The sequence below is a fragment of the Rhinatrema bivittatum genome, chromosome 1 (assembly GCF_901001135.1).
Source record: "Rhinatrema bivittatum chromosome 1, aRhiBiv1.1, whole genome shotgun sequence".
NCBI classification, from domain to species: domain Eukaryota; kingdom Metazoa; phylum Chordata; class Amphibia; order Gymnophiona; family Rhinatrematidae; genus Rhinatrema; species Rhinatrema bivittatum.
The window spans coordinates 563,705,374-563,731,671 of NC_042615.1; the positions used below are offsets into that span (position 1 = coordinate 563,705,374).

Below are 26,298 nucleotides of genomic sequence, written 5' to 3' on the forward strand. Positions count from 1 at the left end.
AATAGTGGCATCTCTGAATCTGTCTGAGGCGTGCCTGCATATTCCCATCAGACTAGAGCATCAAAGATTTCTGCGGTTTTGGGACGTCATCAGTTTTGATGCTACCTTTTGGTTTGGCCACTGCGCTTAGAAATATTTCCAAGGTGGTGGTGGAGTTGAGAAAAGATGGGATCCTGGTTCACCTGTACTTGGACAACTGGCTGATTTGGGCCAAGAGTATGGAAGAGAGCTTCTGGGTCTTACGCAAGGTGATCTCTTTGTTGCAGGAGCTAGGTTGGGTTGTGAACCTGGCCAAGAGCAATCTTCAGCCAGCACAGTTGCTAGAGTATCTCTGTGTTCAGTTTGACATGAAACAGGACAGGGAATTCCTGTTGGAAAGCCATATTCAGAAGCTGATGGCACAGGTGCAGCTGTTGACGAATACATTATGCCCAACAGTGGTCCTGTCTTCAGATGCTCGGATTGATGGCGACCCTGGAGGTGGTACTGTGGGTGAGGGCAGATATATACCCAGTTCCGCACACACTGCTGTTTCATTGGAGCCTGCTGTCTTGTTGGAGCCCACAGTCTCAAGACTATTTGATTTGGGTCCTCCTGCCAATGGAAATCTACTCTCAACTACAGTGGTGGTTAAAAGTGGATCATCTAAGAATAGGTGTTTCCCTACCACTGGACTGGCTAGTACTCACGTCGGATATGAGCCTCCAAGGTTGGGGAGCTCACTGTCAGGAACTGACAGCGCAAGGGCACTGGAGTGCAGAAAGAGTCTCTGGAACATCATTCATCTGGAAGCCCCTGTGGTCCAGTTGGCATGTTTACGGTTTGGTGACAGATTGCAGGGTCGAGCGGTCTAGATAATGTCAGATAATGCAACGACAGGGCGTACATGAATGGGTGGAAGCGTATCTCCAGGAAATCTCAGTCTCACATATTGCAGGAAAAGACAATGTAAGAGCCGATTTTTCTCAGCAGAGTCTGGATCCAGGAGAATGAGAATTGTCAAACGAGGCCTTTCAGCTAATAGTGGATCGCTGGAGCCTTCCATTTCTGCACCTGCTGGCGACTTCTCTAAATGCGAAGGTTCTTCGCTTCTTCAGCCTCAGGAGAGGGTCACAGTCCTTGGGTATCAATGCTCTTGTGCAGGAGTGGCCAGAGGGCAAGCTGCTTATACTTTTCCTCTGTGGCCCATGTTGGGCAGAATGATTTGGAGGATCGAGACTCACAGGGGGGATGGTGCTTCTGGTGGTACCAGATCGAACCAAAAGACTGTGGTATGTGGATCTGTGAAGGCTCCTGGTGGAATCTCTTCTGGTTTCCTGCGCACGGGGATCTGCTATGGCATGGGCCTGTTCTTCACGAAGACCTGAATTGATTTTGTCTTACTGTATGGCCCTTGAGAGGGCTTGGTTACTAAACTGTGGATATTCTGCTGCATGGTTGCCACCTTGCTACAAGTGCGAAAGTTCTTCAAACCTTTGTCTGTGTGGGTTTGGCAAATGTTTGAGGCTTGGTGTGAAGATGGAAGGTTTCTTTCTCATTCGGTTAAGATCCTGCTCATTTTGGAATTTTTGCAGGATGGATTGAGTTAAGGATTGGCCCTTAATTCCTTAAAGGTACAGATGGTGGCTCTTATCTATTTCCGAGATCAGTTGAATGGTGGGTCCTTGTCTGCTCATCCAGATGTGGCCAGTTTTCTTTGACATCCCTTGTAGTTACTGGTGCCCTTGTGGTACCTTAATCTTAGTCTTAACGGGCCCTATTTTCGACCAATGCATAACCTTTCCTTGAGGTTACTGACCTTAAAAACAGTGTTTCTTGTGGAAATTTGTTCAGCTCATCGGGTGTTTACACTACAGGCCTTGTCTTGCCAGGAGCCATTTCTACAAGAGACTCCAGGGGCAATACAATTACTCTTCCTTCATTTTTTGCCAAAGGTGTTCTCAGATTTTCACTTGAATCAGTCTATTTCCCTGCCATCCCTGGACAGGAAAAAAGATGAAGAGGAATATTGCCTATTATGGCCCTTCACTGCCAAGAAACATATGTTGAGGTATTTGGAAGCTTTTGAACCTATCAAGAAGATGGACTGGCTGTATATACTCCATGGTGGGAGTAAGCAGGGTGAGCCGGCGTTGTGGGCTAAAATAGCCCTCTGGATTAAGGAGATAGTCACAGCTGTATATATGGATGCTGAGCTGCTGATGCTTAGTCAGGTTAGGACTCATTCCTCCAGGGCTCAGCTAATGCATTGGCGAGGTTAGATTGTCTCCCGTCGACATTTGCCAAGCTGTGATGTGATCTTCCTTACACAGGCATTATCACTCTGATGTACAGGCCTGGGAGGACGCAGCCTTCGCATGTATATTTTTTGCTGGTCCGCGGGCAGCCTCATGCCCTGTACAGGAATAGCTTTGGTATATTCCGCTGGTTTTGGATTCACATGTCTGTATGTTAAAGGAGAAATTACTACTTACCTGATAATTTCCTTTTCATTAGTACAGAAAGGTGAATCCAATTTCCCACCCTTGGCTGCCGAGCAGTTGTTCTATGGTCCTTCTTCGCTAGTCTGTGTTCCAGGGAATACTGTAAGTGTCAATCCACTCCCTAGATTAGTGTTAAAACTCTTTGTCTGAGCTCGGTGTTTTCCTGGTGGCTGAGTGCTGGAGTGGTTATCTGTTAATATTCAAGTTTTGTTAGTCTCCACAGTTTGCTTTTACAGAGAATACTGCGGGGGTATATATACTGTGAAGTTAACTTTGTTCTTCTCTATCCTGCTGGTAGAGGTGCATATCCCACTGGTTTTGGATTCACCTATCTGCACTAAGGAAAAGGAAGTTATCAGGTAAGTAGTAATTTCTCCTCATAGAAACTTTGACACAAAAGTTCAGGTTGAGCTTCATTGGATGATGTCACCCACTTGAGAGTACTGCCATCCTTGGAGAATACCTATTGCAGGTAAGCAACTCTGCAGTAACTGTTCCTGTCATATGTAAGCTAGCACCATCCCAGTAGATCACTTTGTGGAGTAGCAGAATCCTTTGAAGCTTGCTTGCTGTGTGGCCATATAATGTTATGGTTTGATCTCTGGGTTTCTGCCACAGTGAAAGTATGAATACAGTGAAAACAGGTGCCCTGACGTCAGATGAAAGATATTTTTGTTTCAGTCTTTTTATTAACATTCAAAATGCAATCATCAGACTGCTCTACAAATTCAGTTCTTGGAATAAACATGAAATGTCAACAGAGTGAACTGCAGCGAAGAGTATGGTTTCTGCTATTCCTAGTCACCAGCTTACATTCATTCGAGTTCCAAGACAATATGCAAGTATTATTTAACAGAACAAATCTGAAACATTCCTGTTTGCCATGCATCCCACTACCTTCTGCTTCATCCTGCCCCCCATTAATTCCCCCATAATTGTCCATAAGAGAGGATAGATGTCCCTGTCTCTCTCCTTCTGCCAAACAATGCAAGAAATAAAATCAAAGTGAAAGAAGCAGATTAAAACCAAAGCAAGAACATTTCCAGTGTGGGCTACTGCCTCATGAATAATTTGGAATTTGAGGAGGGAGTGAATATAGATGAAAATACTTGGATTTCCATATGGGACACAGCTGCAATCTCTTTAATATCTGCACAGATAAAGGAGAACCATTAGACTGTGATATACTGAGGATATCCAGTGCCTGTTGGATTAACTAAAATGTCTAACAATTGCTCCTTGCTTTATTAAAGGATGTGAGGAAGGTGTGGTATGATGCACATATCTAGTGGTCAAATTCACTCATTTCTCCATTTTTGGATTTGGATCAGTAAGAAAATAATTGAAATTGCAGGTGTGAATGTAAGGGAAGATCCAAGATTGCATAGAAGGACACATCTTTTTTTGCTTCATTTGTTGCTTGCCTTCTGGGGCTCTATCCTATTATTATTTTCATGCAAATTTGATGCCCAATGGACACATTTATTTATCAGAAGGAACCAGGAATGGAGGAAGCTTTACTCCTTGTTTCTGGTGGGGACTCTTAGGCTGTGTTTGTCTGCTGACAGTGTGTCATTGAGACTGTTTGTTTCAGTGCCACTGGGGAATCTTGCCAAGAATATCTGCTTTTTAGCTTGTGAACCGGCATGATGTGCTTCACGAATGTCGGTAAATAAAAGTTAATAAATAAATAAGTGGCATCTGACTTGCCTTTTGGATTTTTGCAACTCCCTACATTTTGAGACAAGCCGAGTCGGAGCTGCAAAAGTGAGGTGTGGTCCCTCTGAAGAAAACCATGGATACTGAGTGCCATTTAGAGGTATGTGCTTCAAAGGATCCAGCTGTGGTGGAAGTGGGTGCGAGAACTTTCCAACAAGATGAAGAAGATATTCTCCGGTAACAAACTTTCTTCACATATACTCTTTTGAAGAAGAAAGTCTGGTCATATCACTCTGCAAACTGGGATGTTTTGTTAAGAGTGATGGCTGTTAACATTAACTTGAATATTAAAAAAAATTATAGTAAATAAACTTGAAAGTCATCTGTAGTAGGAGGGGTAATTCTCTGGTTTCTAATAATTTTTCATCTTAATGAAAAAAAATGTAATACTTAGTGCTATCAGGATAATTAGTTAAAGATAATTAGAAATTTCAGAGTGGAGAATATGAAGAATTCTATACAGAAATGTAATATTTATCAATTTTCCTAAAGTTAATGTTTTTTCACTAATGAAATTCTTCAAACGTTATATATTAGAGATTGTGCTCCTGCTCCAACCTGCAAATATAAGAACATAAGATATGCCATACTGGTTCAGACTAATGGTCCATCAAGCCCAGTATCTGGTTTCCAACAGTGGCCAGTCCATTAAAATACCTGGCAAGTACCTAAATATTAAATAGATCTCATGCTATTAATGCTGGCAACAAGCAGTGGCTCTTCCCTATTGATTAATAAGAACATAAGAAAATGCCATACTGGGTCAGACCAAGGGTCTATCAAGCCCAGCATCCTGTTTCCAACAGTGGCCAATCCAGGCCATAAGAACCTGGCAAGTACCCAAAAACTAAGTCTATTCCATGTTACCATTGCTAATGACAGTGGCTATTCTCTAAGTGAACTTAATAGCAGGTAATGGACTTCTCCTCCAAGAACTTATCCAATACTTTTTTAAACACAGCTATACTAACTGCACTAACCACATCCTCTGGCAACAAATTCCAGAGTTTAATTGTGCATTGAGTAAAAAAGAACTTTCTCCGATTAGTTTTAAATGTGCCCCATGCTAACTTCATGGAGTGCCCCCTAGTCTTTCTACTATCCGAAAGAGTAAATAACCGATTCACATCTACCCGTTCTAGACCTCTCATAATTTTAAACACCTCTATCATATCCCCCCTCAGTCGTCTCTTCTCCAAGCTGGAAAGTCCTAACCTCTTTAGTCTTTCCTCATAGGGGAGTTGTTCCATTCTCCATATCATTTTGGTAGCCCTTCTCTGTACCTTCTCCATTGCAATTATATCTTTTTTGAGATGCGGCGACCAGAATTGTACACAGTATTCAAGGTGCGGTCTCATCATGGAGCGATACAGAGGCATTATGACATTTTCCGTTTTATTCACCATTCCCTTTCTAATAATTCCCAACATTCTGTTTGCTTTTTTGACTGCCGTAGCACATTGTACCGACTATTTCAATGTGTTATCCACTATGACACCTAGATCTCTTTCTTGGGTTGTAGCACCTAATATGGAACCCAACATTGTGTAATTATAGCATGGGTTGTTTTTCCCTATATGCATCACCTTGCACTTATCCACATTAAATTTCATCTGCCATTTGGATGCCCAATTTTCCAATCTCACAAGGTCTTCCTGCAATTTATCACAATCTGCTTGTGATTTAACTACTCTGAACAATTTTGTGTCATCTGCAAATTTGATTATCTCACTCGTCGTATTTCTTTCCAGATCATTTATAAATATATTGAAAAGTAAGGGTCCCAATACAGATCCCTGAGGCACTCTACTGTCCACTCCCTTCCACTGAGAAAATTGCCCATGTAATCCTACTCTCTGTTTCCTGTCTTTTAGCCAGTTTGCAATCCACGAAAGGACATCGCCACCTATCCCATGACTTTTTACTTTTCCTAGAAGCCTCTCATGAGTTTATAGACTTCTCCTCTAGTAACTTCTTTTTTTTTTTTTTTAACCCAGCTACACTAACTGCCTTAACCACATCTTCTGGCAATGAATTCCAGAGCTTAATTGTGCATTGAGAGAGAATTTTTTTTTTCTGATTTTGTTTTAAATATACTACTTGCTAACTTCATGAAGTGTCCCCTAGTCTTTGTGTTATCCGAAAGAGTAAATAACAGATTCACATTTACCCGTTCAAGTCCTTTCATGATTTTGTAGACCTTTTATCATATTCCCTGTCAGCCATTTCTTCTCCAAGCTGAGCAACCCTAACCTCTTTAGCCTTTCCTCATAGGGGAGCCGTTCCATGCCCTCTATTATATTGGTGTACTTTCTCCAGTACAACTTTTTTTTTTTTCTTTTTTGAGATGTGGCAGTGGGAATTGCACACAGTATTCAAGGTGTAGTCTAACCATGGAGTGATACAGAGGCATTATGTCAACCTCCGTTTTATTTGCCATTCCTTTCATAATAAATCCTAACATTTATTTGCTTTTTTGACCACCACAGCACACTGAGCCGATGATTTCAATGTAATATCAACTATGAAACCCAAATCCTTTTCCTGTGTGGTAACTACTAATATGGAACTTAACATCGTGTAACTACAGCATAAGTTATTTTTCCTTATGCATCACTTTGAACTTGTCCACATTAAATTTCATCTGCCATTTGGATGCCCAATCTTCCATTCTTACAAGATCTTCCTGCAATTTATCACAATCCGCTTGTTCTAGTTTAAAAAGGAGAGCAGCTTTTAAAGGTTAGCACCAGTAATCTGGTTCCACCCTGGTTAAGGAGGAGCCCCCTTCCTTTCGGAAAAGACTCCCATATACAAAAGGTTCCCCAGTTCCTTACAAAACTGAATTTCTCTTTTTACTTTCAGAGCAAGGGAGTGCTGAGGATAAAGATGGGGTTCAGTAATAAATTAGGTGTGACCAGTTTACTTGAGCTTCCCAACAGTATCCACCAAATACGGCTCTTGGTTCCTTGATCCAGATGGCTCGGACTTCTTCAACCCAAAGAGGCTCTCCATTTTATTAAGTCAAAGCAGACATCCTTTTCTGGTCATTTGGGTGCATTTGCGACAACCCCGGATGTCATGTGATGTCCCCAGTCAACGGACATAGTCATCATGGGGGTCTGTGATCGACATGGTCCTCAGACACCAAGGGCATCGCTTAGACCCGGACATGGCCATGATGGGATAAAAGAAAAGGGACGCTAGATCAAATCTGATGGCTATGGCCATTGATGGCAGTCTGACACAGACTACACTGCTGTCCCCGGGGCTTCTGACACAAAAGGAAACTTACCCAAAAACAGCAAAAACCCTAACTAAGATTCTAGAGGTGGACCGAGAGCGACCCAGTGTTGATCGCTGTACAGCAAAAACTGAAGCCTACGAAAATACCATATGGAATAGTTTTCAAAAAATAGGAGGCTCACTCAGCTGCGATGCGGCAGCTTCATGGAAAAGAAGAGACTGAAGAGAGACCCAGGTGCACAAATGGTAATAAGGCATGCTCAATGTGACCAAGTCAAAGTTCTAGAAACTTTGACATAAGTTTTCCGTGTCAGGGCTCCATCTGATGATGTCACCCATGGTGAGGACTAACATCCTGCTGTCTTCAGAAAACACCTGTTACAGGTAAGCAACTCTGCTTTACAGTATCCTGTGCAGTTGTGGTCAAATAGTTCAGTTTTCATTTCATCAGTCTAAAGCGCTTTGTTCAAAAAATTCCAGACATATAAAGCGTTTGTCTTGTTTAGTTTAGATGATGACTTTTGTGATGAGGTCTTAGAAGAAGTTTCTGTATGTATGACAGCTGTCCCACAAAATCACTGTTTTGTCAGCAATGCTTTATTGTAGACCAACTACTTAAGTGTTGACTAAAGTTTTAAGCAGATCATTTTGCATTGATTTGTGGATTCTGTTGTACAGATATGATCATTTTTTGGGCACTTCTAGCAGAGATTTTTTCTTGCTTTTCAGATCTTGCCTTGACTGCAACAGTTCCATGTAATTTCTATTTCTTAGTAAAAGCAAGATTGGAAAACCAAGAAATATCTTTTGCCTGTTTCCTCACCACTGTTTGTTAGCAGCAATAAGTGCGTGCTCCTCTCTGACACGGTCAGGGAAGCTTTGAGTTCTCCATGGTGCATGCAGAACCCTTGGCTAGAGAGAGAACTTTTAAGAATTCATTTTCTTGGGTCCATGTGCAAGGTCCCCAATTTGATCCTTTTATTCAAGTCAACTGAGTACACTGTAGAGGCAGAGTATGAGGAGAAGTCTGTCATCCTTAAGGATGACATGTGTTGTCTGGATATGGATCCCTGTTCTATGGCTCCCTGCCTTTGGACCATTGCTACGATAACCTGACAGGAGCAGGGGAAAGTATTTCTATTAAAATATGGCAAGAACACTGGTGTTGATGTACATTTGAAGGCTCATAGCACCAGAATCCCAGCATTGTTCCAACTGAGCCAGAAAAGAGGCACTAAATGACTAAAAAGAAATTGTTTTGGGTTGAAGCAGATAATACTATAGCCTCTTGGATGTATTTGGAGTGTGAGTTGAAGTGCCTCTTTCAGTCTTTGTTTATGCTGGTTTATATTTTGCTTTCATTACAAATTACTACCTTGGAGTAGTATTAAAAACGAAAAAGTTAGGAGAAAAGTGAATTTGTGGTATGATGCTTTCTTTTGGATCATGAATTGTTCAAAAATGGTAATTTTTTGAGTTCTTGAAATCCATCTAAGAAGGGATCAGTGTGGTCTCAAAAGCTTGTATACAACAGCGGTTTTCCACAGTGGAAGAAAACACTCAATCCATATGAACCAGACAATATTTTCTGACTGCCCTCGTCATAAAATAAAGATGCAGGACTGTAACTACAGCTATTTCAAGCAGCAACTAAAATTATATTGATATTACATGTAAATCATTTTAAACAGTATAAATAAAGTACTGTGTGTAAAAAAAAAAAAAAATCCACAGTCTGACCAAAAGATAAGTGCTGCCCACATATGAGGCCTTTTCTGTCATTTTCTCCCTCTTATTCATAGTGCTCACTGTCATCCCCATCTTCCAGCCCACCTTGCTCACTCTTGTACCCCACCCCATACCCATTTGTTCATGCTTGCTCTGATGCTCCTGCAGCTCTGCAGGCCAAACGTATCTACTCATAACTCTTAACTGTCGTTGCAGATTTGAGCTGGGTTCAACGGACTGCATGGATTATCGGACATTCTTTTATGCATTGGGCCGCTAGGAGGGCGCATGATCGCCCCTATGGACCGCATTTGGGATTGGCACCTCGCGGGCTTATCGTGACTTGGATGGGCAAGCAGGGTATGCACTGGGAGCGATTGTTACCCTTCTGCGGTGGTTGAGAGATTCATCGACTGCCCCTGATGTCCTCATAATACATCTGGGGGGAATGACCTGGGCGACCTATCGAGCAAACAATTGATTAAGAAGATTAAAGCTGACTTGGCCAAATTGGCCTCCTGGTTCCTGCACACTCATATTTTATGGTCTGTCGTCATTCTGTGCCCAAAATTGATTCAAAGCTGTGGAGGAGAGAACACAAGGTCAACCGCCAGATCAGCATGTGGACTAGCAAGCTTGGTGGATGCCAAATCAGACATGAGTGGGTAGATGTCCAATGAGAGGGCATGTTTTTAGGCCAGACAAAGTTCATCTGTCGGACATCGGCTGCGATCTATTAAAATATACTCTACATGAGGCTTTGGAGGACCTGTTTTTGGGGAATGGTGTTGGCTGCAGTTGAATGTTGTTGGGGGGCATGAGGCAAGGTCATGCCCTACCTCATGCTCATGGCGGGTACCCGAGCCGGTGTGGGGTGTTTCGGATGTGGTTCAGGGATGCATCATGGTCCAGGTCAGCAGTGGACTGGGGCCTTGGGTGGGGCATCTGTATGCCTCAGGAGGCCCCCTTGCTTGAAGACAAAGCAGGGGACCAATTTGATGCTGCCTTGTTTGGTACTATGGTGGGCAACAGAGGGGGTGTAGCCTGTTTTCGCGATTACCATCTCGGCTCGGGTACAGTTATTTAAGGGGAATATATTGTTGAATAAAGCTGTGGCCTTTTATATCCCTCTGCTATTCTTAAGTAATTATTTCATTGCTATGAATTCTGTACCAAGTCATGTTGGGTATTTGTCTGAGTATAGTGGATAATGGGTTGGGGCAAGGGAGGATGTAGCCGGGCTGACACTATCATCGTGGTTGCTAGAGTTACATCTATCTGAGTGTTTGCTTAAGCCACCATATGGCTATATATGCAAGACCAGCCTCTAACCAGGCAGGGCCTCCGAGTTCAAGGCCTGCCAGAGCACATTTTTCCTCTAACCAAACCACATTAAGTATTTTTGTTAATTTGATTTCCTCCCCCCTGCCCTTCCCAATCAAATATTTCAGTTCAATTACTTGACTACTTAGAAATACTTTTGAGAGAGAGCATAAGAAATTTAATATGAGGGACTTTTTTTTAACTAAACATATAATTCTAATTAACCATATCAGATCAAATTGAGTTAGGGCATTAGTAAAATTTGTGTAGTATTTTCTGAGAATTTTATGTAACTTTTTTTTTTAAATTTATATTCCACTTTTTGTGGAATATAAAGTAGATTACATTCAGGTAGTTGTAGGTATTTCCCTATCTCCAGAGGGTTTACAGTCTAAGGGCCTGATTCATCAAGGCATTTTCCTATAGAGACAGAATGGGAGAAATGCCTTAGTGAATCAGGCCTAAAGTTTGTACCCGAGTAATCCCAATATCAATCCTTGCCCAAGGTCTCAAGTATTGATAGTGAATTTGAGCCCCGGCTTCCCTGGTCCTCAGTCTGTTGCTCTAACCACTAGCCTACTCCTCCACTCCACTCTTTGTTATGCAAATGAGAGATTTGCATGGGGAAAATGTCATACTTCAAAATATCCTGGAAATCTTTTGTTTATTTTTAGTCTTAAGTTGATTTTATCTGTTAAAATTCAACCTACTTTATGTATTTTTATGTAAACCATTTTGACCAATATTTTACTGAAAAAGCAGAATATAAACAATTTTAAATAAATAAATCTCTGTGCCAAGGGTAGAAAAAATATTTTGAAAACCTAGATACTAGTCAAAACATTTTAAAAGCCATGGTAAAACCATTTTTCCCTTGCTTGATTTATTTTATTTGATCTATTCAGATTTTTTTTAACTTTATTTGGCTTGTTTCCTTTTTCTTCCCTTGAACCTAACTCCCTTTCATCTTCTGCTCCTTTTTAACCTCTTGTGGATAAGAAGGGAGTAGTCTGGGTAGCACTTCCTCCTGGGCCCAGGTCTCCATTAATGATAGCAGTGGCAACTTCTAGGCCTGAGTCTCTCACAGTAGGAGTGGCAGTGTCCTTTGGCTTTGGTAGCATCAGATGATTGATATCAGCTTTTAGCTACCCAACAACCTCCAAGCCTAGCATTTTTCTATCTCTGTGATTAGAAAAAATGTAATAGAATTTTATTAGTTTGTGTTTTAATGTATGATCCTGGACTGCATGTTAACATGTGTAATATTTATTTCTGTTGTATTTTCTGTAATCTTTAAGAAAAAACAAAACAAAAAAAAAAACCCAAAACAAAAACCTGATAAACCATTTTATGTGATCTCGTAGTAGGCTGGTGGTTATCTGATGTCTGTTTTTGTTGTAGCCAAAATCAGAATTATTAAAATGTGATAAATCATTCAGTTCTAATAATAGAAATGTCATAAATAAAATTAAAAAGTCCTATGGATACAGAGTATATGTGTGGGAGTGGTGTTCTTCTAGCCCTTACCATTGTCTCTCTATGCCCCTCAAGAGACACAATGCTACTATGTCTGTCTTCACAGAATATTTTTCTGCAGTCTTGTTCCAGTGGCACTTCCCCAAAAACATGGAATGTCTTATACTATGCTGTAGTGTCCCTGCTACAGTTATACTGTTGGTGTGGCTTTTAGGCTCCTGCAGGGTTTTAGTGCTGGTCAACTGGGTCTGTTGCTCCAAATCAACATCTCCTAAAATGGTTTCTTTCCAGCCTTCCTGCACCTAAATGGTACTGATGTAGAGGCTATCAAAGAGAAAAAAAATTATCCATTAAAAAATGGAAAGCAAGGTCTAATGAGGAAATAGGAAAGCATATAAGTACTACCAAATTATATATAAAACACGAATAAAACAGGCCAAGAGAGAATTCGAGGAGAAAGTTGACAGAGGTAAAAACATTTGAGTATATTAAAAATAAAAAAACTGCAAGGATGTCAGCTGGGCTGTTAGATGACCGGGGGTAAAAGGGTGCAGAGGGAGAATAAATCCATAGCAGGAAAATTAAATTAATTCTTCATTCTTTACAGAGAATGAGGAGGATATACATATTCCTGATTCTTTTTTTTTTGTTTTCCTAGATGATGACTGAGGAACTGAATCAAATCAGTGTGAATCTGCAAATGCTAGAACAAATTGACAAATGGTAGTAAATCATTGGGACCTGATGGTATTCATCCCAGAATTCTAAAGGAGCTCATTGCATACTTGTAATATATAACTAGGGACCTTTGTTTTTGTTTTTCATTTTGCTTTCAAATTTCAATGTTAGAATAAAAAAGAAATCACTGGAAAAATTACTTTTTCACTGGTTTTTCTTCTGTTATAGCAAAGTCATTTTTCCACTGACGTCTTTTGTCAGTTTTCAAAAAGGGCTTCAGGGATGGCTTGAGCAATTATTGCCTGGTGAAACTGATATCTGTGCCAGGTAAAATTGCAAAAGCTATAATTAAGAACAAAATTTACTGGTTATTTGGATAAAAATGACTTAATGGTAAAGCCAGCAGAGATTGACATCATATCTTACTAACCTATTAGAATTCTTGGAAGGTGTAAACAAGCATGTGGGTAAAGGAGAGCAGAGCAATAGGCTGATGAAAAAAAAAAAGTGCAGGAAATGGGCGCTGAGTGTTCAGCGCCCGCTTTCCTAACGCGCCCAGGCACCTCTCCTGAGGGCGGCATGCAATATTTAAATTAGGGGACGTGCTGCCAAGGAGTCGATAGGGTCGATTGCATGTCCCTAGCGCGTCCTTGGCAGTGGGTTCCCAGGAGAGGTCGGCTGTCCACGGGTTAAGAAAACGGACACTGACTTTATCGATGTCTGTTTTCCTAACCGGCGCACAGCTGCGGGTTAGGGAAAGGACGCTGGTTAACTGAGCATCTGTTTCCCTAACCTGACTGCCACTTTTTAAAAAATCTTTTAAACTTTTCATTCATTCCTCCGACTTAATATCGCCACAATATTAAATCGGAGGATGTACAGAAAAGCTCTGGGCAGGCGTTCATTTCTGAGTGTTAAAATGTACGGATTGGATGCATTTTTTTCATGTGGGATGAATGAGAGCCTCATCGACATGTATTTGCATGTGATTAGTGCTATTAGTTTTGCAGCACTTTGGACGCGTGTTGTGGAGGCGCTAATCCCCTTATAGCATAAGGGGCTGGGGACTGTAAATTTACAGGACATGCCTTCAGAACGTGTGACAACCATGGGTTAAACAGTGTGCTCGGCTTAGCGCACTGTTTTGCACCGGCCTCATAGTGTATTTGGATTTTCAGACATTCTTTGATAAAGTCCCTTATCAAAGACTTTTCAGAAAACAAGCCATGGGATAAGAGACTGTTTTGCGATGTGTTGGTAATGGATTAAAAAACAAACATCAAAAAGGATTAAATGGTCACAGTGGAGAAAGGTCAATAGTGGAATTACCTAAAGATCTGTCCAGGGACTAGTGTTGTTCAACTTATTCATTAATGGGCTAGAAAGGGGAGTGATGGGTAAAGTGATCAAAGTTGCACTTGACACAATATTCAGGTTAGTTCAAACACTAGCAGATTGTGAAATACTCCAGAAGACTGGAGAACTGTGCATCTGAATGGTAGATAATTTAATGTGGACAAGTAGATATAAGGAAAAATAACCCTAATTTTATACACAAATCTGCATTAGTAGTAGCCACCTAGGAAAAATCTTGGAGTCAGTCATTGTGGACAGTATGTTGAAATCCTCAGCTCAGGATGTGGCGGCAGTAAAAAAAAACCAAACAAAAACACAAAACAAACAAAAAAAAAACCAAACAATGCTAGGAATTTGGGGAGAAATGGTGAAACATCTATAATGCTTCTATTTAGATTAATAGTGTAGTTGCATCTGCATCTTGAGTATTGTGTGTATTTCTGGTAATCTCATCTCAAAAAAGGATATAGCAAAATTAGAAAGAAGGAGGACAAAAAATGGTGGTGTTGAAACAGCTCCCTTATGAAGAAAGGCTAAATAAGTTAGGGTTCTTCAGCTTGGAGAAGAGATAATTGAGGCAGGATGTATTAGAACTCTATAAAATCATAAGTAGGGTAGAGCAGGTAAATAGGAATAGCTATTTATCATTACAAGTAACATTAGGATCAGGGTATACTCCTTGAAACTAACAGGTAGCCGCTTGGAGAAAGGTTGTGTGTGGGTTTTTTTTTTCTTCCCATTCACTCAATGCACAAATAAGTTGTGGAATTTGTTGCCAGAGAATGTGGTCAAGGCAACTTTTTGGGTAAAAGGTTTTGGTAAGTTCCTGCAAGAAACGTCCATAAATGGTTATTAACCAGGTGACTCGCAGGACCCACTACTTGTCAGAGGGAGTGAGTAGCCAGAAATTGGATCTGCTTTGGGACTGGCTACTGTCTGAAACAGGATGCTGGGCTTGATGGAACTTTGGTCAGACTCAGCATGGCATTTCTTATATTCTTAAAGATATGCAAGTCCAACGCTATTGCTGTTGTATGATTCCAACCAAAGCACAGTAGCTACCATGGGATTTAGCTCATTGTTGAAATCTTTAGTCTTAAAGGTCATGAAAAATCTTTTTAACAGTAAAGAAACCCTGGCATGAGTTATGTTTTGCTCATAAAGAGCTGCATCAGGGGTTATAGCAATAAGGTACCATAGTAAACCTAAAAGTCTTCTACACAGTTTTTCAGTTTCTTCTAAGTTCTATTTTTTTTCTCTTAATGGTGTTTCTTTTGATCTGCTGTTAAATGCCAACAGGAGTACTGACTCTTGTATTCATAATGTTATCTTAAAGATTTTTCATGGCATCTCAGATGAATGTTCTGATTTCAATAGTGAATTAATACATTCTTCAGTAGTTTTTATGTCAAGTGACTGAACTGATTGATTTATTTGTAATCTGCTTATATGTTAAGGTGGCAGCTTAACATTTTCCCTTAATTTATGATGAAAATTTTATATTTAAAATGGAATGATTTATTACATTTTTTTGAATGTGGAGTCTTTTGGCTAATATAACATTTATTTTTTTTAAACAATGTGTTTGTGGTCCTGTTTTAGCTATCTTTTCAGTGCATTCTTTTTTTGTTGTTAAATTCACATTTTGTTATATACAATTTGAACAAAACTTGTCTGGGATGATAGTATCCCCTTTTTGTAAAACATACATAGCTTATATAAACTACAACATATTAATATTAGCAACCAGCATAACCCAAACCTTTTGTAATTTCTGTAATTGAATCTTTTCACAACAACCTGTGAACTAAAAAATTACCTCCAAATTACCCTCAAACGGCTCCATGAGTTGCATTCAGATGACTCATAGTGCATTGCAGGGGGCCATTAATAACTCCTCAGTCTGATTTGGATTGCAAGGAGACAGCCATAACTTCAGTTAAGTAAAACGTTAGCCTTATTTTAGACTGCTTTCTTGGTGATATTCGTTTGTAATGCAAACCCTGTAATCTTAATTCAGGAATTTAAACAAATATTCATATATCATATACATAAGACATACAAAATCCATACTTATAGATATTTTGGCCAACATCTAGAGGCAAAAAGGAGAGAACATGTTAAACAGTATCACTTTTTTTTTTTTTCAACCAATTTCAACTCCTCTAAACATTATTAATTGACTAGATGCTAAGCCTTATCCCTTATAAATTGATCTAGGTGTTCAGGATCATAAAACACAAACTTGTTATTCTGGTAAGTTAATAAACACTTTCAAGGATATTTGAGAAACAAAGTGACACCTAATCTGCCGGAAATAGACTGGAGAATCACATCTGCAGAATCTTAACAGAAGTAGAGAGATAGTGGATGCCTTGCAAGGGGCTCTGTTCAAACAAATGGTAATGGAACCTACAAGGGCGAGAGTTATACTCTATTTAGTGCTCACTGATGGGAATAATGTCTCTAATGTCTGCGTGAGTGCCCACCTCAGCACCAGTGATCATCAAATAGTATAATTTGATATCGCAACTAGGATAAGGAGAAGTCACTTGAAGACCCGAGTTTTGCATTTCAAAAATATGGACTTTGTTGAAATGGCAAATATCTGGAGAGAGAACTAGAAGACTGGGAGAAAATGAGTGAGGTGGAACAATACCCCCTAAGTGACCGCCCTTTTCCTTATATTAAGGAATTTTAATCACATTGTACATTGTTGTCGTCTTGTTATTACCTCTTGTTGATTTCTTGTTGTTTAATCTATTTTCCTTACTGCCCTAGGTTAACCCCCTGCCCAGTTCGCCTTCCCTGTTGAAATGTATTTCTAAACCTTCTGTTAATATGTGAACCTGTATGATGTCCCCACTAATACCGGTATATAAAAGTTACTAAATAAATAGTGGGCCAAATTAAAAGGAGCAATTACGAAGGCAGCTAATCTATATGTTAGAAAAGTAAAGAAAAGCAAGAGAAATATGAAACCTATCTGGTTCTCAAAGGAGGTGGCTGATAAAAGCAAAAAGAACAATATTCAAGAAATATAAAGGATCTCAAAGGGAGGAACACAAGGAACAATATCTGGTGAAACTGGGGGAGACGAAGAAAGCAATCAAGAAAGCAAAAAGTCAAGTGGAAGAAAGGATTGCCAAAGAGGTAAAGTGAGGTGACAAAACATTTTTCAGGTATATCAGAGAAAGAAGAAAGGTCTGAAGTAATAGTGAAATTGAAATGTGAAAAGGATCAGTTTATGGAGAGAGAAGAAGAAATGGCAGAAATATTAAATAAATACTTCAGTTCGGTGTTAACTAAAGAAGACCCTGGAGAAGGACAGTCACTAGTTAACAAGACTTTGAATGGGTGTGGAGTAGACTAAACTCCGTTTACAGAAGAGAAGAGCTAGGAAAACTGAAAGTGGACAAGACTATGGGGCCGGATGAGGTACATCCCAGGATACTGAGGGAGCTCAGAGATGTGCTGGTGGGTCTGTTGAAGGACCTATTCAATACATTTCTGGAAATGGGAGTGGTACCGCAAGATTGGAGAAGAGCAGTGGTTGCCCCACTTCACAAAAGTGGGAGCCGAAAGGAGGCTTTAAACTACAGGCCGGTTAGCCTCATCTCAGTGTTGGGAAAAGTAATGGAGACACTGCTGAAAGAAAGAATAATGAACTATCTACAGTCAGAAGAATTGCTGGACCAGAAGCAGCATGGATTCACCAGAGGAAGGTCCTGTCAAACAAATCTGATTGACTTTTATGATTGGTTAATTAAGGAATTGGATTGAGAAAGAGCACTCGGTCATCTACTTGGATTTCAGCAAAGCTTTTGATACAGTCCCGCATAGGAGGCTTGTGAATAAAATGAGAAGCTTGAGAGTGAGCTCCTGGATTACAAACTAGTTGACAGAAGGCAGCGTGTGATGATAAATGGAACCTACTCTGAAGAGAGATTTAATATTAAGCGGAGTGCTGCAAGGATTGGTGTTGGGACCAGTCCTGTTCATTATCTTTGTGAGCGACATTGTGGAAGGGATAGAAGGTAAAGTTTGTCTTTTTGTGGATGATACTAAGATCTGCAACAGAGTGGACATGCCAGAAGGAGTAGAGAGAATGAGACATGATTTAAGGAAGCTTGATTGGTGGTCGAAGATATGGCAGCTGAGATTCAATGCCAAGAAGTGCAGAGTCATGTATCTGGGGGTATGGTTATCCACAAGAGCTGTATGTCTTGGGGGGTGAAGGTGCTGTTGTGCACAGAGCAAGAGAGAGATCTTGGGGTGATAGTGTCTAGCAATCTGAAGATGGTGAAACAATGTGACAAGGCGATAACTAAAGCGAGAAGAATGATGGGCTGCTTAGAGAGAGGAATAACCATTAAGAAAAAGGAAGTGATAGTTCCCTTGTACAGGTCCTTGGTGAGGCCTCACTTAGAGTATTGTGTTCAGTTCTGGAGACTGTATCTCAAGAGACAGAGACAGGATGGAGGCGGTCCAGAGAAGGGCAACAAAAATGTTGGGGGAGTCTCCATCAAATGATTTAGGAGAGGATGAAGGACCTAAACATATACCCTGGAGGAGAGGAGGTGCAGGGGAGATATGATGCAGATCTTCAGATACCTGAAAGGTTTTAATGATGCACAATCGAACGTTTTCCGTGGGAGGGGAAGTGAAGGCACTAGCGCAAATGGAAGCATAGCTGAGGAGCTCCCATTCCCCTGCTGTGTAAATCACTATTTTGGGACCCAGAAATGCACCAAAAGCTCTCTAAAATGACAAGATATAAAACTATTACCTTCCCAGATGGCAACCAAAAACAAAGCGGTAGATCTGCGCCAGTTTTCCTATGCGATAGCTTCTTCAGACAGTAACAACGATCCAAAGGACAAAATGGCTGCCGGAACTGCAACGGAACAACAAGATTGCAGAGACTACCAACAACCAGAAGGAACAAGCCCAAACCAATATGAAGCTGTCTCTAAATTTAACTTCATCAGATGATTTGAAGATTTAAACAATATCGGAGGTAGTTCTGTTTTAATATCTCAAATGGTTGCCGAGCTTAGATAAGTCATCGGAGCAATTGGACAACGTGTAGATGATATAGAAAATTAATTGGAGAACCAAATGGTAGCCGCGGATAAATTCTCGAAAAAAACTTATGGCCATGGAAACATCACAGAGCTTAGTCCAAGAAAAGATAGAGGATCTAGAGAACAGATCCCAATGATGTAATCTCTGCTTCTGGGGGATCCTGTAACACGAGGAATACAAAGACACCAGAATGGTAGTTCAACAAATCAGTAAATTCATCCTCCTTAAAACAAGAGAGGAAGGTGACATTGAAGAAATACAAGCACACATCCCTGGGCCTGAGGAGAAACAATCTACCAAGAGATATAGCCTGCTACAGGAATTATCATTTGAAGGAGGAAATATTTTTTAAGCAGCCAGGAAGGACAGTCAAACAATATGGCAAGGACATAAAATAATGATATTTGCTGAAGAAAAGAAAAAGTCTACAAGCGATTACGGAAGCCCTACGCCGAGAAAATATAAATGGCTGTTTCCCTTTGGACTTGCCTTTATGCTTGGCGGAGTCACTTCAAGGATCAAAACGCACATCGAAGCTGCACAAATTCTTAAAGCAGCTGGGATACCAACATCCTCGCTTTCATAACTTCAAGAATTGCATTTAGACTCAACGAAAGACACTCGAAGATGGCAAAGGGTAGCGTCTGGCAGGCGAAGGCTAAGGAGGAACTCAGAGGCTCCTCTTCATCCAGAAATGTGGAAACATGATTGATGTTCCTCTGCACATGAGTCATATCACTTCTTTATTATTTGGCAGTCAGATTTAGCCTTACCTAGACTCATTACAGGTTTTTTTTCTTTTTTACCTTAAATGGTTTTTAGGTGATTCAAGCAGTTGGCTATATGCTTGGTTATATTTTAAAAATACTTTATGGTAACCAGAAATTTGAGTTATGTTAAGTCTTCGCAAACAGATGAGGGTCAAGACAAAAGGTAATGCATATGTTTTGATTTATTCATTAATGGCTTTCAGGAGTATCGAAGTTTTAAATTGTTAGTCTGGGTACATTTATGTATTACATTTAAAACGTGGTGGCGGGTCGGTAGGAAGACGCGAGGAGTCTCCCTTCTACCACCTACATTACAGCCTATCATAGTAGTTAGGGTTGGGGAGAGAGGGGAGGAAGTCATAAGGGAAAATTGGATTGCCCATATGTTGGGAGCTAAAATGGACAAGATTATGAAGGATCTGGTGGGGAAACCTTGGATGATGATGGTTCAGTTTTTTTTCTCTACTTTCTACATATTGGTATTGTTAAGTATCTAAGAAACTTCAGGAATTTCACGTGAGTAAGCTTAAATTAGTCTCCATCAATGTTAAAGGTTTAAATTCTCCATATAAAAGGAGCAAAACGTCTCTGTGCAGATATTAGTTTTGTGCAGGAGACACATTTACGGAGAAGCGGCAGAGGATTGTTACGGGGCAACCGTCAATATCCAATGGTTTTCCTAATACCATTATTAACAAATATGGAGGAGTAGGAATTATGATTGCTAATCATATTTTTGCTGATTTTCAGTTAGTACACCAAGACACAAGGAAGATTCTTGATTCTGTAAATGAACACCCCTCAAGGGAAATAAATTTTAGTAAATGTATATGGCCCTATTAATTAGCATTTTATCAGAACCTTCAACTCAAGCTAAATCAGTCCATGGGGATTACCTTATAGTTGGGGGAGGCTTTAATATTACATTGAATCCCTTACTAGATACTTCTGCAGGTAGGAGCTCAGTGTCAACATCACAGGGCAGGGGATTGAAATGCTTTATGGATCACTTTGGGATTGTAGATATTTGGTGATTTTTAAACACTAATACTAGAGACTATACTTTTTACTCAGCTGTACATAATTCTTATTCTAGAATAGACATGTTTCTTATAGACAAATTAATTCCCAAAACATCAGCAGTATCCATTGATATTATTTCTTGGTCAGATCATGCACCAATAATTTGAGAGATACGTTTACCATAAGCTAATAAAGGAAAATGGTTCTGGTGTTGTAATGACTGTATTTGAGGACAAAATCATGGTACATAAAATACAGAACACAATCATGGACTATATGCAGCTGAATAATGAGGTATCCCCAGTGATTCTATGAGATAGTCTCAAGCCAGTGGTCCGGGGTCATTTGGTAGCACAGACATTCTATAAGAAAAATATTCAGTCAACAGCGAATTGCATTAGAAACACAAATAAGAGAGTTAGAAATTATACATAAAAAATACAAGTGCATCAGTGATCTGAAAAAATTGTATACAGCTCTCCAGGAATAACATCTGAACATATGGGAAACAGCTTACCAAATGGACCTGGTAAAACAATGCCACTTTGAAGGTGGCAATAAAGCTGGGAAATTGCTGGCACGACCTTTAAAAAAGCAAAAAACACAAGCCCAGATTCTAAAAATTAAAAATGAGAAAGGGACGCTTGTATATAAACCCGTTCAAATTAGGGACAGGTTTGTTCAGTTTTATACAGAGCTATATAAGACTGACACTACTATATGATAGAAAAAATATCTGAATATTTATCCACAGTCACTCTTCCTGTACCCACTGTTAAGCAGAAGGAATATTTAAATAAGGGAATAACATTAGATGAAACAAGACAGGCAAAGAACTGAAAGCAGGGAAGGCACCAGGCCTAGATGGCTTCATAGGGAGATTCTATAAACTTTTTACCGATCAAGTAACACGCCTTTTAACTACAGCATTTTACTCATTACTAGGAGAAATTTCTTTGGCACCTCATACTAATATAGCTGGCATAATAGTTTTACCTAAATTGGGGAAAAATATAACCCAATGTGGTTCATACCGCCTTATTTCTTTATTAAATATAGATTTAAAATTTCTAGCAAAAATATTAGCTAACTGGCTGGGGCATCTTTTGCCCAGTTTGGTCCATGCAGATCAATCAGACTTTGTCCCTGGACGTATGGCCTCTGACAACGTCCGTAGAGTACTGAATCAGATCTGGACTGCCAAAACTAAAAAATTATCTACATTAATGTCAGTCGACACCGAAAAGGCTTTTGATCGGGTACCCTGGGCCTTTTTATTTCAACTCTTGGAGAAACTTCAGTTAGGTTCCAACTTTATCGGCTGGCTTCAACAGCTATATTCAGTTCTAGAAGCATCTATTAAAATTAATGGCGGCTACTCGTCAGTATTTTAGGTGGGAAGAGGGACCAGGCAAGGTTGCCCGCTCTCTCCACTATTATTTACACTTGTGTTAGAACTTTTTGCAACCAAAATATGTAACAATGAGAGGATTCAAGGGGTAGAAGTAGGAGGGATCTCATACAAAATATCTATGTTTGCTGACAATATTTTATTTACATTAAGCTTCCCATTATTTACTCTTCCAGTCATAATCATGGAGTAAGATTCTTACAGCCAAGTTTCGGGCTTTAAAATGAATCAGGATAAAACGGAATTACTCCCGATTTGGGTAACAAATGACATGCAGAAGTATCTGGAAGGACAATATCTGTTTAAATAGGCGCACCACGCTAGCCGCTAATTAGGCATAAATCTGAATGGTACGGGAACAGATTTATTCACTCTTAACTTTAAACCACTGGCAAAAAAGATTTTGTTTGACTTAGATGTATGGAACTCCCTGAATCTATCATGGCTGGGGAAAATAGCTGTGATAAAGATGAATATACTTTCTAGACTATTTTATTTATTCCAAACATTGCCCATAGAGGTCCCTGACAGTTATTTGAAACTAGTGCAGAAATGCATTTTTTTATTTTATTTGGTGAAGGAGACCCCCACGAATAGCTAGAAGGATCTTATACCAACCAAAAGTGCAAGGAGGGGTAGAAATGCCAGATATTAAAAAATACTATCTAGCAGCTCAAATGAAAGCTATAATAGAATGGCATTTAGAAAGCCCAGCAAACAATGGGTTGCAATAGAACAAGCTTTGGCTAAGGGTGTACACTTGGGGCACATTTGGCTCCCACGAAATAGGATAGTTGAGAAGTCTATCTCACCATATTCTTTGCATACTTTTAGATTATGGGATAGATGGAAATGCAAATTAATAGGGGAGTTTCAAAAGATTATTTGATTTCCTATTTGTGACAATAAAGAATTCCCACTGGGCCTTACACAAGGTAGATTTCAGCAATGGCATAAGATAGGCATATGAACATTAGGGCATTTGTGGGAGCAAAACCATGTATTAAGTTATGAACAGTCCAGGATAAATCTAATTTGCCCAATTTAGATATATTTATGTATATGCAGCTAGTGCATTAAATTTCTTCCACCACAGTTAAAGATCAATTACAATTAGATCATTATTTGAAGGCTTTTGCGTTACATTAGGAAAACCTAAGAGAGTGATTTCAAAATTATACCTTTTACCTTTTGGGAGATATGAAAGAATCACCTAAACACATCCAAGTCTGGGAAAAAGATCTGGGGGAGGTATTAGATAAAGAATGGAATGCCTGTTTTTATAGCATTAAGCGAAGTTCAGTAATGACCATGCTCATGGAAAATGGCTACAAATTGCTATACAGATAGTATTTAACTCCTCATAAATTGCATACGATATATCCTAATCTTTCTGGTAAATGTTGGAGAACTTGCACACAAGCTGGAACATTCCCGCATATGTGGTGGTCATGGCCTGGACATATGCAGACTCTATTTTTCAAACTCTTTCTGAGCTGTTGAGAACACAGTATTTAAGGACATTAAATGTTTGCTTACACTTCCACATACGGACTTCAATAAGAATCATCAGATTTTGATATCCCAGATGGTCATAGCCAACCGATTAGTAATTGCTGCAACATGGAAGCAAAAAATTGCCCAATCCTAGCAGAAATTTTGCGGAGATTGGCTAGTATCTACTATCTTAAAAAATTGACCGCCATGTGTCAGGATAAATTAGAACTATTCCACAAATCTTGGCTGTTATATGAGCAATGGATAGTAGCAAAAACAGCAACATAGATTATTGAGATTGACTCCTCAGACCTCTAAAGGTGAATAATTTATGGACATATGAGATCCTAAATGTTAATAATGGATGATCTAGGGAGGGTTTGGCCGGGAGACAGTATACTTTGATTGTATAACTTTGGTTAGCCATTTGTTTTAATCTAATGATGGTTACGGTGCCAGCGAGCACAGTCTTTGTGTTCTTATTGACCATAATAAAACTTTAATTATTAAAAAAAAACCTTTTTCATTGGAAAGAAATCAGTAGAACTAGGGGTCATGTAATGAAACTCCAGAGAGGATGATTCAGAACCAATGTCAGGAAATATTTCTTTACATTGTGGTTGATGGATGCCTGGAATGCCCTTCTGGAGGAAGTGGCGAAGACAAAAATGGTGAAAGATTTCTTATGGGCATGGGATAAACACTGTGGATCCCTAAAGGCTTGAGGATGGAAATGAAGAAAAGAGTGCATGGGCGTTAACTTGCTGGTGGAGCGTTTACTACCTTACCCAATAAGACATACTTTGGATGCAGCTCCAACTTTGCTCTCTGCTTCAACCACAAGAGGTAACTGGGATTGAACTCAGACAGCAACCAGCAAGGGCCCTGACTTTGATGGGTTGGAAAACTAAGTAAGGAGTGACCTGTATGGTGCAGCAGATGCTACCATAAGTTTGCTGGGCAGACTGGGTGGACCATTTGGTCCTTTTCTGCTGTTATTTTCTATATTTCTATGACCTGTAAGAGGAATAGAGTATTCAACCGTTTCTTGTATCCTGCATATCCATGAAAGACTTCACTTCCTCCTAAAAAGTCTAAATCTAATTACTTATTTATTTATTTATTTTATTTAAAGTTTTTTCTATACCGACTTTCCAATAACAGAATTATTGATCAATTCGGTTTACATTTTGAACAATTTTACTTCCTCCTAATAGGCCTATCACTATATATTGGAAGCAGTTTAAAAAAAATAATTTCCTGTTTCTTTTCCACTTAATCTATTGCAGTCTCATCATCTCATTTATACCAGTAATATTTCTATAGTTTTCCTTCTCTCCATACTACACCTCCATCCTTTTCATGTAATCCTATTTACTCATTTAACTTGCATACAGGAGGCAAGGGGGCATAAGACTTCCACCCCCCAGTGTTAGACCAAAGGTCATCAAGCCCAGTATTCTGTTTACAATAGTGGCTAAACCAGGTCACAAGTAGATTCCAAGCTGCCTATCCCAAGAATAAGATGTGGATTTCTGCAGCTCTACCTTAATATTTGTTAATGGACTTCTTCTCCAGGAACTTATCCAAACCTTTTTTAAACACAACTACACTAATAGCTTTCACCACATCCTCTGGCAACAAATTCCAGAGCTTAATTATGCGTTGAGTAAAAAAATATTTTCTTTGGTTAGTTTTAAATGTATTACCTAGTAACTTTGTGTGTCCCCTGGTCTTTGTACTTTTTGAAAGAGTACATGACTGATTAATGTTTATCTGTTCCATTCTACTCATTATTTTATAGACCTCTATCATATCTCCCTTCAGCTGTCTCTTCTCCAGGCTAAAGAGTTCTAACCTTTTAGCCTTTCTTCATAGGGGAATTGTTCCAACCCCTTTATCATTTTGGTCACCCTTCTCTATACCTTTTCTAATTCTGCTATATCTGTTCTTGAGATATGGTGACCAGAACTGCACACAATACTCAAGATGAGGTCGCACTAGGGAGCAGTACATTTCCTAATAATCCCTAGCATTATATTTGCTTTCTTGGCTGCTGCTGCTGCTGCACACTGAGCAGAACATTATTTTCAATGATTTTCCAGAGTGGTGACTCCTAATGCCTGGAACTGCAGTTACAATCCTCAATACCTTACTGGGCAGACTGGATGAGCCATTTTGGTTTTTGGTCTTTATCTGCTGTCATTTATTGTGTTACTCTGTATAGTATAGCTATCGTGCTGGAAAAAACCTGGATGCCTAGAGTTTGGTACCTGCCACTAGGTAGAAGGTCTGGGGCCAAAAAGGAGCAATAACCCATCAGAGCTGGAAGATGGCATAGTGATTGGTCAAAGTGAGAGTGTGAAATGGCTCCTGGAGCTAGAAAGAGGTATAGTAACTACTGGAGCAGGAGGATGGTCAGGAGCTAGATCTGGGTGGAGTACTGTTGGTATGCAGAAGAGAAAAAAAATAAAAGTTGAGCAGAGATGGCGAGAGTGCA

At 39.7% G+C, this 26,298-nt stretch overlaps 1 protein-coding gene across 8 annotated transcripts in view; it reads left to right on the forward strand.

The window, feature by feature from the left end:
• The window catches only part of TUT7 (terminal uridylyl transferase 7), a 575,072-nt gene that overhangs the window by 71,074 nt on the left and 477,700 nt on the right, over positions 1–26,298 (forward strand). For 3 of the 8 annotated variants that reach the window (XM_029617137.1, XM_029617152.1, XM_029617143.1), the window contains exon 3: positions 12,634–12,698. The exons of the other annotated variants lie outside the window; for them this stretch is intronic. The gene's annotated coding sequence lies outside the window, so the exon portion shown is untranslated. The remainder of the gene's footprint in view (positions 1–12,633; positions 12,699–26,298) is intronic. 8 annotated transcript variants of the gene reach the window in all.